The following is an 8805-nucleotide window of genomic DNA, read 5'->3' on the forward strand; positions in this document are numbered from 1 at the left end:
ACCTCTCCCATCACATCAGAGGACCTTAATAGCCCCATCAGCGTGATCCATGTCAATCAAACATCTGTTCCGATACTTCCTGGGCGTCGCGCGTCCGTCCAGCCGCTGTGCACCTGCTGCTGACCTCCAGGTGACCCCGGGAGATAAGCAGTGAGGCGGGAAAACACACAGGAAGCAATTTAACCGTCCCCCGACGCAGCAGCGCTGATGCCTCCGAGCAGGAAGAGCCAATCAGGGAGCCGCGTTACGTCCACCTTCTGATTAGATCTAGACACTCCAGACCTGCACTTCTTTCTGTTTGATTTTCTTTCTGCTCTTTTTTTAACGGGCGCCCACAGCGTTTCATAGGCAATGGGGAGGCGGAAATTCTCCCTTCCAAATGGATTGCAATTTCCCCCCATTTAGCACCTGAAGGTAATTAGCTTGAAGAGATTGCAGAGTGAGAAACACGTTCATGGAACATTAACTCTCGCACATTCTCCAGTTGCAGGGAATTAATAGGAAAGATTAAAGTTTAAAGAGAGCAAATGCCATTAGCTCACAAACCCCCCTCCCACCCCTCTCAGGGGCAGCAACAAAAAAAACACGATGAACCAAACCAGCCTAAAGAAAACCACACTAAACCAAACCACGCTAATAACCAAACCATGCTAATGACCAAGCCATGCTAATAACCAAACCACACTAAACCAAACCATGCTAAACTGAACCACGTAAGCCACACTAGACCAAACCACTAAAACCAAACCATGCTAAAACGAAACCACGCTAAACTGAACCACACTAACCAAAACCATGCTAAACCAAACCACGCTAACGCGAACTATGCTAAACCAAACCAGGCTAAACCAAACCACACTAACCAAAACCATGCTAAACAAAACCACGCTAACGCAAACTATGCTAAACCAAACCAGGCTAAACCGAATCTTGTTGTTGTGCATGTGAAAGGGGAGCTGCTGGCATGTGTGCGTGAGTGTGTGCCTTAGGGGCCTGATAGCCTGCAGTGTTATATTGCCCTCCCTAATGTCTTTTTGTGTGTCCTCTGAAGCTGGCTCTGTGTTGCACTAATTAGCCGCTTGGCACGCGCGCTGTGCGTCGCCATGCTAGCATGCTGAAGAGAACGTAAACAAAGCAAAATGATCAGTATCATGTGGACCAGTGTTGATATGCCCGGCGCCTTAAACAACTTGATCCATTGGCGTCGCTCATTCTGCCGAAAATAGCCGATCTGCAAGGTTACACCCGCGTCGCAAGGCTACACGTTGTGAGCTTGCAAATCGGTGTCATTCGGGTGAAGAGATTTGATGTAGTGCATGCGAGAAAAGGAACAGACCTAGTGTAGACCCCTGGGGGACTCCGCTCGATGATGTATAATACTAGTCACTTTCAACCTTTGGCGTCCCGATTTTGGGCATGCTATCATAGGCAAAAGATTCTCAATTTAAATGGTAGGAAAATAACACAACAACTAGCTCGATGTGCGCCTTATAGATCTGCTGTTTTCTTTTTCTATGATAGTTATTGAGTCTTCACTTCCTTCCCCAGAGCCTCTAGGGATATTTAGGGGGTCCATATTATGTGTCTAATCACTTACCTCCGTCACACGGAGAGTTTTCTGTGCGCTCGTAATTTTCTTCACTTATTTGCCCATTTGGCTGTTCATCCATCAATCTAATCCATCCATCTGTGAGGTTGAGGGGAGACCGCGGGTTGGCAATGAATTTTTAGAGGCCATCCCGCTAAACAGATTCCATCACAGGCAAGAGAAATTCTGGAAGAAAAAAAGGGAAAAATAATAAGAAGAAGAAAGAGGAGAAAAAGAAATTGAGACATGGTAGAATTTATTGCCCAGAAAATTCCATTCTACTATCTGATTTGAAAAGTCCAGTCCTCCTAGCTTCAGAAAATCTATTTCCCCCCCTCCACATTTTAATACCCGCCCGCATATAACAGTCCTCATATTTCACTCGAGTGTGTTAAGCTCAGTTTTATTAGATCTGAAACAAATTTTGGTGGGGGATCCTATAGGTCATTAACCATGGAGTAATTTTATCCTTGTTTCCCTAATGATGCCATAATGGTGAGTGAATTTCTTAACTAAAGACCAAAGAACATTGTGAAGGTCAGCTTCATCTGCACGCTCCTTCAAGCGCTTCTCACAGAGATTGGAAAAGTCGCACATTTTTTGAGTACTCATTAATAACGTTAAAGCTTGAGAGCCTATTTGCCTTCTCGGCTCTCTACCTTTTAATTTCCCTGCCTTCTGTCTGTCTGTCTGTCTGTCTGTCTGTCTGTCTGTCTGTCTGTCTGTCTGTCTGTCTGTCTGTCTGTCTGTCTGTCCCACTGTTCTTTGATTGCCCTTATGCAGAAAGAATGGAATGTTGTGTGTGTGTGTGTGTGTGTGTGTGTGCAAGTGAGACAGGGAGAAGAAAAGTAAGTGAGAGGGAGGGAAAGACGGAAAGAGAGAGAGAGAGAGCGAGAGAGAGAGAGAGAATGGCAGTGCAGTGACATACAGATCCCAGATGTGATGCTGCTATAATTTGAATTTTATGCCTTTGTTATCGCTTTAATCATTTTCTTTATTCGTTTTGTTTCACTGGTCGGGGAGAGACACCTGAAAGGCCTAAGCCACCTAGGGAACCATTTTTATTTGGAATGGTGGTGCAAGGTCTAATTAGAATTTGAATTTTGCTGAGCCTTGAAATGGCTGGTACTTTATCCTGATCGGCTTAGATATTGTTCCAAGTCAATCATTTGTCATCGCAAAGCATGCTGGGAGGGCTCCCCGCTAATGAAGCGCCGTGGTTCGTTCGCCATTTTTTTTCTGCTGCCCTGGCATTTTTGTCCATTTAAGAAGCCCCAGGAAGGACGACGGTGGTTATATATCCCCGTTACGACAGCCAGCAGCAGATAGAACGCCGGACGGACCGCTAGCCCCCATGTCACATCCATCTCAGGGGATATCACCATCCACCATCCACACACCACACTGTGTGGACAGGACAGGTTATTACTGGACTGCCTGTTTACACCAGGCTGTTATTAGCTGCGTGCTGGACTGTACTGTACTGTACTATACTGGACAGTACATATATACTGGACTGTATACAATGAGCCTCTGGAACATGAACTGAATCTATTTTTATTTATTTTTAAAGTTTTCAAAACAATCTTAAAAATAGCGAAAACAGCCAACCTGTTTACCTCACAACATTTTTTTTTGTTGCTATATTTGAAAAATCGTTTGAAGAATAACACTTAATAAAAAGGTCAACAATCAAGTCCTACGATATATATTATGCAATTGCATTTCTAAATACAAAATGCACTTATGTTTTCAGTGAATAGGTACAATATCGTCTCTGTCGGATTAGAGTTACTTTCCAACTGAATCCAATTCAAAAATAGTAAAAAAAAAATAGCTTTTCGACGAACTCAAAACGAGCCTGTCGATCTGTTACTTTTGATGCTTTTGTGTGACGCTGTGTAGCATGATCAAGTATAGGGGCCAACAAAGTTAAAACATGAATATGAGAGGTCTCTGCTATTAACCCATTCTGACCTGAGATCAGATTCATACGAGGTTTCCACTGGACACACACTGGTCTGATGAACCCATTCTGACCCGAGATCAGATTCTAAAAATGTCAGTCGTTCTTCGAACTTTTCAAAAATAGCAGACCTACAAGCTCGTATCGCGCCACTCGGTGGCGCGATATGAGCTTGTAGATCTGCTATTTTTCAATAGGTAAAGCATAACATGATGCTAACACCAAAATGGGTGCCCGGTCAGAATGGGTTAAAGAAACGTGCAAATGGTAAGGGCGGACCACGTACACTACAGCCAGCATCCCACAGAGTGAGAGTATCTCTCATTTAGATGGATTCCTGAGAGGGACAGGGCGAGTGCGAGCTGTCCTGTGCCTCACAGTGTGAACAGGAGAAGGTAATGGTGTTTTGTCACAGTCTATCTGGGTTAACGTGTGTCCTCTCCTCGCGTGTCCCCCCCCTCCCACCGCCTCCCGCCTCAACATGCATTTCATTTCCCCAAGTGCGAGAGGCTGCTTGGGAGAGATTGGGGGTGACAAGCGTTAACGTTTAGAAATGTACCAATAAATGGCATTTATGGGTGCTGATATGCACTTTGCTATGGGTGGTATGTGTAACTGCACGTCGCGCGAGGGAGGCCACATTACTGCCGGCCCGACTTTCACAAATTGTAAAAAAAAAAATCTGCATATTAACCTGGGATTAATTATTCTCTGTCATTTATTGGATAGGAAGTTCACATTACAGTATATGACAACTTAATACTGGCGTATTCAATACTACTAATAGATAACATGCAATGTGTTACACTGTATGTTCTTTGCTTTTTAATGGGAAAAATGTGTAGAATTTTATCGTATTCCTGAATAGTTTGTTGTTTTCTTCAATCCTTTGATCTGCTTGAATGGACGTGGGTGTAAATATCTTCATAGTGCGGCGCGCGCACACAAACACGCGCACGCACACAGGACGACTAGATTTCTCCGTTAATTGCTCGTAAATCTAATTGAAAAGGAAACGCACTATATAGAAAGAAGCTGGGGAAAAAAAGGAGGCGGCGCTTTGAAAAGTGCTTTGAAAAATAAAAATGAAAATTCCTCTGACAACATGATGGATCACCTGTAAGTCTACCTGACACCGAAATTAGGGTTTTTTAATGACGTGCTGCCTCTTCGTAGATGTGAAATTCAAATTCCCTCCCCTGCCTCTTTCCCTCCCTGTCGTCACCTGTCCCTTTGACTCGCGCGCGCCGAACGCCAAGCACTTTGTCTTTGTCACCGAGAAGCAGGACAATGTTTTTCACCAGCAAGCTTTTGTATTAACCAATCTCATATGGAACTGAGGACATAGCTCATTGAGCACCGTGTTGTCGTTACGTGAGCGCGTTTTGTTTCTCCCCCCGCCTCCGTTTCACAGGGACCATGGCGGCAGGCACACACATTTCTTATAGTGCTCATTTTATCCTCGGCTATAGAATCGAAAGTCTCTTCTCTCCCTTTCTCCATACATCATTAGTACTGTGTTAAAATATCTGTGTTTCCTTTTTTTCTTTTACCCAACCTCCCCCTCATTGATTTATAGTTCCTATATATAGCGGATAAGACATATAAGACACAGCAGGTTAAATGCTATGCGTTCACATTACGAAAATAAGCCAAAATATGACATTTTGTTTTGCGGTTGTTGTTATATATTATGTTTCAGCGAACGTATACTGCAATATGAGCAGTGCTGAGTAATGTCCAAAAAGGTTCAATGTTCATTTGGTGTGTTCAGATTATTATCTGTTTTTTTAAAGATATATTTTTTGCTTTTGTGCCTTTATTGATATAGTTACAGTGAAGACAGACAGGAAAGAGAGAGAAGGAGAGAGACACGCAGCAAAGGTCGTCATGAACGGGACTCGAACACGCAACGCGCTGTCAGGCCAGAGCCTATATGTGGCATGCGCCTGGACCACTAGGCCAGCGGGCACCCTGTTCAGACATTAATACATGTTTTCTCTTTCTTCTCAGAGTAGACACTAAAATCTGAGTGTCAATTTTATTCTGGGTCATGCCCGTACACTTTCAGAGTGGTGTATATAGTATATTATAGCTCAAAACCTTGTACTTTTGTTTGATACTTTTGCGTGACGCTGTAGTATGATCAACTAGACAAATCCAGTGCAGCGATAGTTGCAATTTACAATTTACAGTAAGCAAGGACAGTAAGTTAATACATCAAATACATAGAAATAGTCAACTAGGATCATAAGTAAGCTAAGAACCTAACATCTCTCACAACGGTACAATTAAACTATACTGCAAGTAAACTACCGGTATATAGAATGCTATGTCTACATAATATATGCTATCTAAATTATATATATAATTTTGATTTATATGGAGATTCTGCACTGACCGTAACGACATCAGCTTGATGCCATCATCCTCAAATCATGTGGTGGTGCGCTACAGCTACAGTAAACAACACGTACAGTAAAGTCAACAGACAACACAACAGACAGCGTCTAGCAGCTACAGTGGAGAGCAGTGGAGAGCAGTTGAGAGTGGCAGAGATACCACTAGAGAGTGTCACCTGTAATCAGGTGTGGCACCTCTCGTTGAACGAGCCAGCCTCGTCGTCTCCCCCACTCGTCATCGCAGCCATTGCTGCGACCACCACGGTAATCCATCCTGCAAAGCACGGAGGGGAAAGAAGGAGGCCATGCAGGGCCGTTCGACTTGCTATGGGAGACTGGGGGCAGCAGGGAAGCAAATGAAAAATCAATGCCACTGTGACACATTAACTTATCCCCCAATTTCATAACTGGCGTTGGGTGTCAGGAGAATGTGTGGTGCGGAGGCGGCCGGCCCGCCCGGGCCTTATTGGCTTTCATGGTCAAACCGTCTGCTCTCAGCCGGCTGGCTGGGCAGGAGGAAGTGTGTGCGAAAGTGTGTCGAGTTAAGGGGAAATAATAACGGACAATAACACGGGGCGAAGAGGACTTTATCAGCTGTCGCTGGCTGGCTTTCCTAGTGAGGACATTACGGGCATATGGGGGGTTTGGCTTGGACCGAATGGAGCTAGCATAGGTCTATCGATTGACCCAGCGGTTGTCAACTCTTTTCAGGCCAAAATAATCACATTTGAACTGGGGACCCCCAAAAATAATCTTATTTGAACTGGGGACCCCCCCAAAGTAATCACATTTGAACTGGGGACCCCCCAAAATAATCTTATTTGAACTGGGGACCCCCCAAAATAATCTTATTTGAACTGGGGACCCCCCAAAATAATCATTTTTGAACTGGGGACCACCTCAAAATTTATATTTGGATTGGAGACCACCCACCCTGACAAGCACTTGGAATGTAGGAGTCGAGGCATTACTGTCCATGCCCATTTTGTTTGACTCGGTAGCACAAATAAATATTAGTCATCGGCTATTTAAAAAAAAGTTTCTCTCTTTCATATATAATTTGACAAGTTGGCCAATATTTGACCAGTTTTAATAATATATTTTGCTGATCACTTTTGATGCAGTAATGGCCTTTTTCTTGGTATAAATATATCTTAAAAGTCCTTAAATTGTCACTTCACTGTCACAGGTTGAGGACCACTGAATTAGGTACAGTACAGTACGTATTCATTTACTTATTTGACTGGCAGTTGTTTTAATATGGTTCCAATTGTGTATTATAAATCATCACACTTAGTAGTTTTGTCCAGTGAGCTATCTCTCCATTTCCACAAAGAAGCTTGACATGTACTCTTGCCGAATAATTGGTAGCAAGACAGCAAAGGACATTTTTGGTTATACCACTAAAGATCTGAGTCACCTTGAGACATTGCGGTGTAAAACCGAGTTATTTTATAGACGCACATCTCAAATACTGACGGGTGCTACTTTTTTCCCCCTCAAAAAGGACACATTTCACACAACGTAAGATCACTACGTTCATTATATATGTCTAAGAATTAAAGTGGGGAAATAATCATCTTTCACTGTGCCCTTTGCAGTGGCTCTTAATTCAAAATATCCACGGCATTCATCCATCACGCCATAACAATAATGCACATCTGTAACAAGGCACCGAACACATTGGAGAGAAAAATAGCCTTCACTCGGAGTGCCGGCCTAATCAGTACTCTCTCTCAACTGTTAAATGTATTTAAACACTAAATTAACAACCCATAAAGGGCCTCTGGTACACTACATTCAAATTAGAGCCGCTCCTTATTTACTGCCGCAGAACTGCAAAAGTGACACTTTCCCTGATCATATTAAGAAAAGCAACCGAGTGACCTTGGCATAATGGAGGCGGGATGAGATACGAGCTCGCCCGTCCCCCGTCCTCAAAAACACGCCGATGCTCAGTATCTGTTATGCCTAATTTATGCAGCGTCGCGCCGGGGGGCGAGAATAGCTGATTTGTAAGCTCACCGCGCGTTGCAGAAGCGCCGCGCCTTAAGCTTACAGATCGGGTGTTTTCGCTGCGTGGAGTATAAATCGCTCTGAAGCCGGAAGGTGGTGTGTGGGGGGAAAAAAAGAGAGAATGATAGAAAGAGGTGGCACGATGGCTGTCCTCATCGAGAGTGTCATTAAATCATCAGCTAATAGCGTTAGCATCAATTCAGCTGCTTGGTGCCGAGGAGATCCTGTCAGATTTATGGGGATGACATGTGAGAATTAGAAAACAGGAGACAGAGACACCCCGGGAGCCCAAGCTAGGGCTCTTTGGTTGTGGGACAAAACACAAAAGGCCTTCGGTTCACCTCTAAGTTGTGCACGCCGAGAGCATCGGTGTCATCTTGTTTAGCGGGGAGTTGATTGTTCACATATTTTAATGCTTTAATTACACCTCAACAGCTGTGCACAGTGATTTAAGTTTATGGATGTGAATGCTCTTAATTATGAAGCAAAATGGATAGAGTCATTTCTGACTGGCGGATGCAGACAATTAAATTTATTTAAGATTTTCTGCCACCGCGGCGCTGGCGATAAACGGGTTTCTCGTGAAAATGACCGTCACAGAATGATACGTATGGTGTCGCGTTAGCGCACCGCACCCAATGCTCAGTGCGAATTGGAGCTAATTAATCAGTGGGAAAATAGGGGGAAATGTCAAACACAATATGATAATTTAATGATCAAAATATCGCTATTCATATTTACATGTAGTGCATCTGGCCTATTTTCTAATCCACTTGGCAAAACATGGCATTCCTATTTTGGGCATTCTAGACAAATATTCCAAAATGGCGAAA

This window comes from Protomyctophum bolini (assembly GCF_963924005.1).
Source record: "Protomyctophum bolini genome assembly, chromosome: 14".
NCBI lineage: Eukaryota > Metazoa > Chordata > Actinopteri > Myctophiformes > Myctophidae > Protomyctophum > Protomyctophum bolini.